Below are 8,720 nucleotides of genomic sequence, written 5' to 3' on the forward strand. Positions count from 1 at the left end.
CGCTGCCTGAGGGCGAGGAGCCATCGGGAATCAGTCGTCTCATCCGACTCGGCAGCAAAAACCATCTTGAATTCTGTTATGAATTCACTAAATGAGCAGCGGAATGTTCGGCAGTCTGGAAAACGGGATTCCGCCCATCTGAGGGCTCTCCCGGTGAGAAGGCGCAAAATAAAGGCTATTTTGGAGTCGTCATGGGGAAAAGAGCGTGGACTACGATTTAAAGCCAGGGAGCATTGGAAGAGAAAACCAGAACAATCTACACTGTCTCTGGAGAATTTCTTCAGACTGGGAGAAAAAGTCTCAGGGACAGGTGAAAACGAATCAGCTGGCGCTGGACCGGGGGCGGGGTCGGGCTGTGCAGAGGCTGCAGGCTGAGCGCTTGCATTCAGTAAACCTGTCAGCTGATTGAGCTGGGCGGCTATGCCCTGCAGCTGATTCTGAACAGCTAGAACAGTGGACTCTAATCCCCGAATCTGATCCTGCTGGGCATTTAACGCCCTGCCGAATGTGTCCGCTGGGCCTGTCTGGCCAGAGTGTTCTTCTGTCATGTTCGGCTGAACGTATTTTGCCCACATGCAGAACACACATGGCAACAGGGATCAGTTAACTGTTTATTGAGAGAGAGAAAATGGAAGCAACGGAGTCGACGGGAAAGCCACAGCACCGGGACCCGTTCGACTTCTGAAAGGAGAAGTTAGTGATTAGCCGGAAAGGGCAATCAGGAAAAAATGAACAGAGGAACATGAGCTTACCACCGGACGCAGCAACCTAACCGGGGGAGGACGGAGCGGACTCAGGCTCTGATCGATGGAGCTGGTGGCGGGTGTCTCAGTGACAGGTGGGGCTCGGGCTTGAGGGTGACAGAGCTGCGCTTACTTAACAATGATCCGGGGCAGCAGGAGAAACTAGAGTGGCTCGAAGCACCTTGCTTGGAGCCAGGAGAAAGGGAGGACCCTGTGGGAACTCAGAACCTGGAGTCAGCACGAGTGGGACCCTCTGAAAGGCGATCGAGAGGTAACCTGGGGAACACAGAGGTTTGGGTTAACGAGGGAAGTCAGAACTCAGTAGAGAGACTGTGGCCTTAGTCATACCAATACGGTTAACACTCTGGCGTCCTCCTGCTGTCTGGATGCTGCTCTTATAGTGCGATCAGACGCAGCTCAACCAGCCACAGGTGCGTGCGCCCTGCCCACCTGTCAACTGCAAACACCTGCGGAGAAAGCAGAAAGAAGCAGAACCGGCAGAAACTGCACGGCCCTGTCGGCTGAGTCCTGACACCGTCATAAATAGTTCTTTGATTGATAATTAAAAGCTCTGCTGATAACCTTGCCCAGGTCACATTAATTGTCGTGGATACCTGGATTTTAACAGCTGCTCCAGGAACCATCCAGAGGTGAAAGGCATAAACCCTGGTAAGTAAGAAAATTAGAGCTACAATTATTCAACTAAGAACACTAAATTGATTTCATCTCCAACGTTTAATAAGCTAAATAATTAACTACAACTCCAGTTCTAGTTAATCATTTATTCATTATCTGCAGGATATCGTTTTGCACAACAACACCAAACCTTTACATCCTTCTCATTAATACCACAGATCAGTGGCAGCCGCTGCCCTTATCGGGTACAGTCCAGATTTGGCACCAACCTGACTTTGGGGTGAATATAAACCATTGCTCTCTCAGAAATTTTCTAGTCCTAGATTTTATGTGGAATTTCACAAAATATGTGCCAAGACAGCAATTGCCCTTGAAATATATTTTCATATTTATATGTCCTGTAGTTTCTTGACAAATACACATTACTGTAGCTCCTGATTTGTTATTCTGTGTTTCTCGGGTAACTAAGCAGTTGTCCCATAATAAGGCTGGTTATTCCCCATTAAGTACTGGTTAAATAAACAAATTACCCATTTGTTTATTTATCACTTCTTTCCCTGCTGGTACAGAACCTTTACATTCCTCCTAATCTCTGTCATAAGACATGCCACACCTTTCACTTTATACAGCAGTCTCTTTGTTTATAAACAAAACCAGTTTCATCCCATGTGGGATATCCCACATGGGATAGTATAAGTGAATGTATACAAACACTGGTACAAATGTTTGTATATGTTCTACTAATTTATAAGTAATCACATATTAACCAGAAGAGATTTGGGGAGTTGAAAAGTTAAGCTATAACAACTACTTCCACAATGGAATTAGTGATATGATTTGTCTTTCAGCTTCTGTGCTTTTGGATGACTTTGTTTGTCGCTAACTGAAATCAGTCAAAAAAGAACACATTGATAAGTTTAAATTAGGGATATAAATACTAATGTCATGCTTTCGGTTTTAGGCGATATTGACTTTATTGGGCCATAATATTGGTTAAAATTCCAACACTGTGCATCTCTAGTTTAACAAGCCTCTACAACATTATCGCTCTTGTGCAAAATATTATTGTTTTTTTTTTTGTATAAGGATTAATAACCATGCATGATGAAACAAAATAATTATTACATAGTTAAAACCTCGAAAAAGTTGATTCTGCATGATATATGGCTTTAAGCGTGGCGTGACAATATGCACTAAATGATTGCTAATGGAAATGGAATTTTGTTGATCTGGTTGTCTGCTGTTAATCATATTTGTTGAAAGTTAAATTGGAAACTTACTCTGAGGTCCAGAGTGCTCTGGATTGTATTTTGGAATCTCTTTGTATTCTTAATCTTGTCATCTTACTTTAGCAAAATACTATTTTAGAAAATCGGAGCCAGATAATTATAGCGTCACTACCTCAAAAGGATGATATTAGTCAGGTAATAACTGGTTTATGTTTTTTCTCAAAACATGACAATGTTTTTTCTCAAAACATGACACGAGGATTTCACAAGACAAAGTTGTATTCTGGTTTCTATTTGGATTGTTTGTTCAAATTGAGTCCGGTCAACTGAATTTACCACAGACAGACGTTAATAAAGTTATACACACAATGGAACATGTACTTGTTCTCACTTTTGCATGTCATAGCAAAAGATGTGAATGCTGACTGCAAGCAATGCAAAATATAAATTTTACTTTTCAGTAAAACTTTTTCGTCCCCTTAATTCAAATGATTCAAGTATGTTGAGGCATTAGGGATTGGACTGGATAATGTTTGTGTGGATGACAAAATAATTTTGATAATGCATTAAACATTCACTAAAGGCCTTTAATACTTCATAAAGAGGGGAATATTAATGCAACCCTCTGTTGCCACAATATAATGTGTCATGATCCATTTATGGCTCCAATTTAAATGCTTTGACTGGTTTTATATAAAAAAAAATATTTTTTATATAAAACATGATAAAGATCTTTTTTTTTTAACTGTTGAAAACAGAATGCAGTCTTACATCCCATTCCAAGCTATAGAAACCAACAAAATTTTGTCCAAACAGGAGTTGCAGCCTTTTCCTGTTTCTAAAAAAAGTCATCTAATTTCACTACACAGTCGGGGACACACCTTCAATAGTTTCTGCGGAAGTTATGTGGCTGCATGTGACTGAATTGGTAAGTATGAATCATATAAGTAAATATAAAAACACTGACTGATTTAAAGGAGAACAGAACTTAACAGAGTCCATAGGTGGATCCGAGAGAAGCATTCAAGAACAGACCTAAGCTGTTGAAGGTACCGTCCTACAAGGTAAACATATTTTTTTATTTTCAATCTAATACTATAAAACTTATGTGTGCTTTGACAGTTGAACTAGTATGTTGCAGCTTAACAAAGCCACAATCATTTTTTGGTTTACAAATACAAATGTACCGTTGTTTATAACAGTTCTTAATTTATGAAACTTTTACATTTACACATTAACTTTCTTTGTTAAATGTGATATTTGATCTAAAATATTTGAAAAGATGATTCTTTGTTTTTTCCAAAAGTATTGCCTAAACATCCAGCAGATGACAGCCACTGCAAGGGGGAAAAATCTAACTACAGTATATGGCCAATTTACTGGGGGAAAAAAGTGCTGATGTTAGGAGGATTGTGGCAACCAGAAGAGCTCTGAGTCTTACCACAGCCAGGGCTAGCATTAGCCCGTCTACAGCAGCCCTCTCTCATTATAGTGGATGTGAAGTACTGTTGGCTTTAATGCCGTTTTTATTTTTTGGCAAAACATTAATTTGTCTTGTGTTTATCTGACTAAATGAAATACGTAATGTATCATTATCTCAAGACTATCAATAACAGGAGGTGAAATGCAGGTCCAGATCACCAGTGTTGGTGGCGATGTCATGAAAATGTTTCTGTTCCATTTCACACAGATTTGTTCTACATGTTGCTGTTCTCCCTGAGTCCATACTTCCTGTGTTCTTGTCAAGAACGTACTTGGTGAGAAAACAAGTTCTTGTGAAATGGCCCGTGAGACAAAGGTAAGGTTTACAGTCAGAGTCATTATGGGTTTAACTCCTATCCCCTTCCTGTTAAAGTGGTTATGGATATGTTGACAGATTAGGTCAGATAAGAAACTCTTTGGAACATGATGCCTTTGCTGTTCTGTCCACTCAGTGCAGGGGGAAATAATTGGACCATATCATTGTGAGGTCCAGAACCACTGTTTTTAGACAGGGATCAGATCTCTGATGTTTGCAGATGACCTTGTGGTCTTTGATGAAAGACTTAGGCCAGGGATATTGTGACAAAAGAATGTCAACAAGATTGAACAAGAAGTCTATTAGAAAATAAAGAGACATGTGATGATGTATAGTTTGGAGACAGCATTACTTAAATAGACAAAAAACTAAAGGTGTTGAGATTTTTATATGAAGTACAGTAACCTGGAAAAGAGAGAGATCACAAAGAAACTGATGGACATAGTGAAGGAGGACAATGACAAGGTTCTGTGTAATAGTTCATCAGGTAACAGATAGGGTTAGGTAGAGGAAGGTTATATGGTATTATGAACCCTCAGAGAAGCAGCCAGAATAAGATAATGTTGTAGAGTAAAAAAAGAACAATTTTATTTCCTCATCTCAGCTAAATAAAGTAGTAAATAAAACTTTAATTCATAAGATAAACAGATAAATTAAGTGTAATGCTTTTAAACAGTTGCAAGACGTTTGTTAATAAATTCCATTATTTAATTTACAGATTTCACCATCTCTAAGTGTTACAGGTAAGACTCATAGTAGCCTTTACTATATTATCCCTTATTTTAATCTTAATGTCTTAACTGTGTGTTTTTTATAGTGCTCAAGCATGTCTGAATGCAGATGGAGAAAAAGCTATGTTGATAAAAAGCCAAAAAAGCCCCTCTGGTCATCATCACCTTTCCCAGTGACAAAACACCAGCTCACTATGGACCACAGTGTACCATCTCCCCTTTCGAGGTTGGATGGAAACAACTTCACTACCACCTGCATGTCATTTGGTTTACTGAACATCCGCTCTTTGAACAAGAAGAGTCAAATTGTCTACAGGCTCCTAGAGGACAAACAGTTGGATTTCTTATGTCTTACTGAAACCTGGCAGCAAGAAAATGATTTTATGCAGCTCAAAAAGGCTGTACCATCTGGATTTGTTTACACCTGTAAACCACGTTCTGGTGGAAGAGGGGGTGGTCTTGCAATGATCTACAGTAACAAATGGATTGTGTCTCCTCTCCAAGTCTCTGCCTACAACTCATTTGAAACAGCAATATATCAAATCCATGGACTTCCTCCCATCATTTTAGGTATCCTCTATCGACCACCAACACACAGTAAGGATTTTATAAGTGATCTGTCTTCTCTTTTAGGGCATCTGCGCCCTTTATCCCAAAATATTATCCTGCTGGGAGATTTCAATATTCCCATGGACAAAATCAACAGCCCTCTGGTGAGAGATTTAGCTTCTGTTTTAGACAGTTTTAAAATGCAGCAGCATGTTAATTTTCCCACACACAATAAAGGACATATCCTTGACCTTGTATGCTGCTCCGCTCTAACTCCTTTCAGCTTTGCTGCATCAGATCTGAAGGACTCTGACCATAAACTTATTTTATTTGATGTTATGAAACCATGCAAGACCAATGTCCTCTGAAATGTAAGAAACTATTATCTTCTTCCTCTAGATAACATAACAGATTCAAGGATTCTAAAAATGTTATGAACTGTAAAAAAAGAAAAAAAGAAAGAAAAAGAAAACTTCAGCAAAATCCCACTTTTTGTGATCAAGTGTCCTCCTGTGTCCATGTGCATTAAGGTTAGCTACAGTCCTATGGATCATGAATTTCTGAAAAATGTATGGAACTGTAATCACAGGAACATCAAGGTACTTGGAGATGGTTTTTAAGCCTTTACCTTTGTCCATAATTTTAGTCCATGTTGGGTGCAGTATTCACCATGGCACCAAACAGTACAGTGACTACCTATAGCCTAAATATACAGTATATAGGCCCACTAACTAATTACAAGATTATAGACACCTCTAAAGCTAATTAGTGGACAAACCTTAAATTAATATGTCCCTTTTGTCACATTATTTTTCTTTTGTATAGGTACCCTCATTCTCAGACCCCTTTTATAAGTTTATTAATATATCATTCTGTTAAAGCATGGTTGAAAAGCAATATCTGACTTTAATTTGTTCTTATATGTAGAATTTTTATTTGTCACTATGTTTTTCAGATTCAAGTTATTTTTTTGAGAATTGTGTTTGTTTATTTTTTAATAAATGAGGGGTATGTACCGTTTTGTCTGAATCTTTTGAGCATATGATGTCCCTTTGCAGTCACTTTTTTATTGAAGTAAATGGAAACCATCTTTAGTCAATGCCTATTAAACTGTGGGAAAAAAAACACTGAGAACTTGCAAAGGCTTCCTATAAGTTAAGCACTTTGCATTGTCTTGGTGCTGAAATGTGCTATGCAAACACATTTGCATTCCTTGGGCCTAACCCTGGGGCCTAAATTTGCTTTAAACTCAATGAGCACACATAGGAAAATCATGCTCGAAATTAAACAATTAATACTATTTTTACATTTATATTGTCAAGGAATTTCAGGGAAACCTAAAAGTTTCAAAATAGCAGTGCTAAGTGATAGCTGTAAGTCCCATTGTCATGATCTTATCAAGAGCTCAGACCCACATGAAGATAAAACCAGTCCAGAGAGACAAGGGAAAAAGTTTAAAAGGTTTATTGAGAAGTTATTGTGGAGATTCCAGTGTTGCTCTAAACACTGCTCAACCGGAACTGAAAGGTGAGGGGAAGACACTGCGGTTAGTTCAGGTTCAGTGGGAGAATTGACTCTCGAACTTGAAGACTCACGTTTCCAGAGATTAGGTTTACTCTTAGACTCCAGCAGGTGAGGAATGTGTTCTGGTGTTTGTCTCATGCGGAGGAGGACGGACAGGGTTACCCAGAATGCGGTTGCTTGTAGATGAACGGAGAAAGACTGACTGTCACTCAGATTTCCTGTGGTACGTGAAGATGAATCCCTTGCTCGGTGTGAAGCTCAAACGTTTCCTCGGGGAAAAGAGGATCCAAACCTCGGGTTTGTATCCTGAGCTCAGTCTGAAGCTCAGCTGATCCTTCCAGGGAGAGAAGGTCAGAAAAATCCAGTTTGCAGGATGACTTCCTGCCGAGAGGCAAAGACAAAAAACAATGTTAAGACTCAGGTTAACAAAAACTCAGTTTGACTTAGCAAAACTCAGCTTGGCTAGAGTACCCAAAACTGGCAAACACTCTGGCCTCGAGGTAATGGCAGTCAGCAGCTTAAGAACACTCCGTTAAAGAGGTAACCTCTTGCAGGTGTGTGAGGAGGCGAATCAGAACCAGGCGCTGCCTGGTGGAGGAAGGAAGACAAACACACAAAAACAAAGACCACACAGACTGGAGGCCTAACACCCGTATGTTCAGCAGTGATGGGCAGTAGCGCTGTTACAAGTAGCACTACCTTAACTACAGTTATCAGTAGTGTGGTCGCAACATTGCTTTTCACTTTAAATAGCTTTTCGGTATTGAAGCTACTTTTATGGCCAAGTACTGGGGTTATGCACCAGGAAACTTCAAGCTACACTTTCCTGTATCCTGGAATCTCCTCCATGCTCTTGAGATTGTGCTGGGAGACACAGCATCCTTCTTGCAATGGCATGTGTTGATGTGCCATCCTGGAGGAGTTGGACTGCCTGTGCAACCTTTGTAGGGCCCAGGTAGCCTCTCATGCTAGCAGTAGTGACAGTGACCCCAGCCAAATGGAAAACTGGTAAAAAAAAGAGTCAGAAAGATGAGGAGGGGAAAAAATGTCAGTGGCCTCCACCTGTAAAACCATTCCTGTTTTGATGGTCGTCTCGTTGTTGCCCCTCTAGTGCTCCTGTTATTAATTTCATTAAAGGGGACTTCCCTACCTGTTCTTTTCCTGGGAGCAAGTTGTTTACTACTCTTAACTCAAACTGGGAAAAACCATATAAAAAGGACTATAAAAACAGGAGTAAAAAGTGACAGAGTTTATTCCAGATCAGGTCGTTACAGTACAAAGAAAATGCTTGGAGCTTGCAAGGCTGTGGGCTCAAAAAACGTCAGCGAGCGTCCGGCAAAGTTCGAACCCCGAACAAGGTCATCTCCTGCTTCTTATACCTCATGAGTCTATGTGTTGCATCAGGTGGATGCTTAGCTGTACGTATCAGAAATTGACATGCCATCAATGCCCTGACCGTTATGCGTCTTGCCTCTATGCCCAAGAATTATAGATAGCTCCCCTTTATCAG

General features: G+C 40.0%; 1 long non-coding RNA gene across 1 annotated transcript; it reads left to right on the plus strand.

The window, feature by feature from the left end:
• The first annotated feature begins 3,545 nt into the window (after positions 1 to 3,545).
• On the plus strand, positions 3,546 to 6,695 carry LOC119773206. The gene is made up of 4 exons (XR_005279362.1): positions 3,546 to 3,672; positions 4,299 to 4,406; positions 5,125 to 5,149; positions 5,224 to 6,695. It is a non-coding gene; the product is annotated as an uncharacterized LOC119773206 (long non-coding RNA).
• Positions 6,696 to 8,720: the final 2,025 nt, after the last annotated feature.

The sequence above is a fragment of the Cyprinodon tularosa genome, unplaced genomic scaffold, assembly GCF_016077235.1.
Source record: "Cyprinodon tularosa strain WSP-4 unplaced genomic scaffold, ASM1607723v1 ctg75, whole genome shotgun sequence".
In the NCBI taxonomy this organism is placed as follows: Eukaryota; Metazoa; Chordata; class Actinopteri; order Cyprinodontiformes; family Cyprinodontidae; genus Cyprinodon; species Cyprinodon tularosa.